The sequence below is a fragment of the Tupaia chinensis genome, unplaced genomic scaffold (genome assembly GCF_000334495.1).
Source record: "Tupaia chinensis unplaced genomic scaffold, TupChi_1.0 Scaffold144347_1, whole genome shotgun sequence".
Lineage (NCBI taxonomy): Eukaryota > Metazoa > Chordata > Mammalia > Scandentia > Tupaiidae > Tupaia > Tupaia belangeri.
The window spans coordinates 43,347-46,096 of NW_006204206.1; positions in this window are offsets into that span (position 1 = coordinate 43,347).

Here is a 2,750-nt window from a genome sequence, read left to right on the forward strand (position 1 = left end):
TTTGCTGACAATAACATGTTTGTTAATGTGCTTGATTGAGACAATATACAGTGTACTCTGGATGGAAAATCTCATTTTGTATGCTATAATGATGTACAGTGAATGAATGCAAATAAATACATTGAAATAAAAAAGAGTCATTCAGAAGAAGGTTGTTCAAATTTCCATGTATTTGTGTATTTTCGAGGGCGTTTATTGAAATTAATATTAAGTGTAATTCCATCATGGTCTGAGAAGATGCTGCATCAGTTTCTATGCCTTTGAATCTGTAAAGGCTTGATTTGTGTCCTATCATACGGTCAATCTTCAAAATGGTTCCAAGACAGGGAGAGAAAAATGTATATTTCATGGTTTTAGGGTGGAAATTTTTATAGATATCTATCAAGCCCATTTGGTTTATAGTATACTTTAGGTCCTGTATCTCTGCATTTATTATTGTCTAGAAGATTTTGTCTAAAGGAGATAATGGGGTGTTGAGATCCCCAACAATTATAGTGTTTCTCCCTATTCTCCTTTTAGCTCGAGCAGTCTTTTCTTCACATATTTAGGTGATCCTGTGTTGGGTGCATAGATATTTATAAGCATTATGTCTTCTTGCCAAATATACCCATTTACTATTACAAAATGCTCGTCTTTGTGTCTTTTTCCTATCTTTGTCTTGAAGCCTATTTTGTCTGAAATCAATATCACAACTCCAGCCCTTTTTTGATTTCCATTTGCATGGAATATCTTTTTACAGGCATTCACTTTTAGTCTATTTATGTCTTTATCCATAAGATGTGTTTCTTGTACGCAACAGATAGAGGGTTTCTGTTTTTTATTTGTTTGTTTGTTTGTTTGTTTGTTTGTTTTATCTATTCGGCCAGTCTCCGTCTCTTAATTGAAGAATTTATTCCATTAACATTCATTGTTAATATCTATATTTCTGGATCTGTTCCTATCATTAAGTGAGACATTTTCTTGGTTGTTTTTTTTTTTTGTTCTCTTATAAATGTTCATCTGACTTTTTTGTTTTCCTGGTATAGCACTTCCTTCAGAATCTCTTGAAGAGCTGGCCTGGAGTTGGTAAATTCTTTTGGGTTTTGTTTATCTGAGAATGTTTTTATCTTTTTCCCATATGAAGAATAATTTTTCTGGGTATAGCATTCTTGGTTGAAATTGTTTTTTATTCTACTCTTTGACTATATTTTCCCATTCTTTTTTTTCCTGCAATTTTTTTCCAGTGAGAAGTCAGATGTTAGACCAATGAGGTGACCTTTGTAAGTAACTTGATGTTTGCCTCTTTCCAATTTTAGTATCTTGTCTTTATTTATTTTGCCAATCTGGCTGCGATGTGCCTCATAGAGGATCTCCTTGGCTTGATCCATTTTGGGGTCTTATGTATTTTGGGGGATCTGGATATTTGTATTTCTCTCTAGGTTTGGAAAGTTTTCTTCCAGGATAAATTTTCAATGCCCTTATTATTTTCTTACTCTTCTGGGATACCAATTATCAGAAAGTTGGGGCGTTTGATGGTATCCAGTATTCCTTGTATATGATCCTTATTTCTCTTGATTGTTTTCTCAATCTTATTGATATTTTTTTCTAGGTTTAAGGTTTTGACTTCCACGTTCAAGATTTTATCTTCTGCATGATCTAATCTATTTGAAATACTTTCGAGGGAAGTTTTAATTTCCTCTATCACATTCTGTATCCCTAAGAGTTTCATTTGATATTTTTAAGGTGTTTATTTCTTTTTTCAAATCACGAAAAGACTTCATCATCTCCTGGAGCTCATTGTCTGTTTTTTCTTGCATCTTATTTAGTGTGGTCACTACTAATATTCTGAATTGCTTATTAACATGTCCATGACTTCCACTGTGTTGTCTGTGGGTGATGTGGAATTGTTTTCCCTTGGGGGAAGAGACATTTTGCTGGTTGCTCATATTGCTTGTGTCTTTGAGATTGTTCCTAGTCACCTGGTGATCTCCAGATTTGTCCCCATGATTAAGTTGGCCATTTTCCTAGTTTTGGAACTCTTATTTCTGTGTGTCTGTATTTAATTTTCCTGATATAGCACTCCCTTGAGAACTTCTTGGAGATATGGTTTGGTGCTGGTAATTTTTTTCAGGTTTTGTTTATCTGAGAATGTTCTTGTCTTTTCTTCCCATATGAAGGATAATCTTGCCAGGTACAGTATTCTTGGTTGAAACTTCTTTACCCTTAACACTTTGAACATATTTACTCATTCTTTCCTCGCTTGCATTGTTTCCAGTGAGAGGTCTGGTGTTAGCCTGATGGAATACACATTGTAGGTAACTTGCTGTTTTTCCCTTGCCAACGAGAGGTCTGGTGTTAGCCTGATGGAATACCCATTGTATGTAACTTGCTGTTTTTCCCTTGCCAATCTTAGTATCTTGTCTTCATCTGTGGTTTTGGCCAATCTGGCTATAATGTGTCAGAAGGTCTTCTTGAGTTGATTCTATTTGGGCTCCTTTGTATTCGTTGGGACTGGATCTTTGATTGCCTCTCTAGGTATGGAAAGTTTTCTTGCAGGATTTCATGAAATACATTATCAATGTCCTTATGAATCTCTTCACCTTCTGGGATACCAGTTATCTGGATGTTTGAATGTTTGATTGTACCTAGTATTTCTTATATACTATTCTCATTACTTTTGGCATTTTTTTCAGTTTTTGTGGTGGATTTTTCTAGACCAGCAATTTTCTCTTCTATGTCTGAGATTCTATTTTCTGTGTGATCTATTTTGC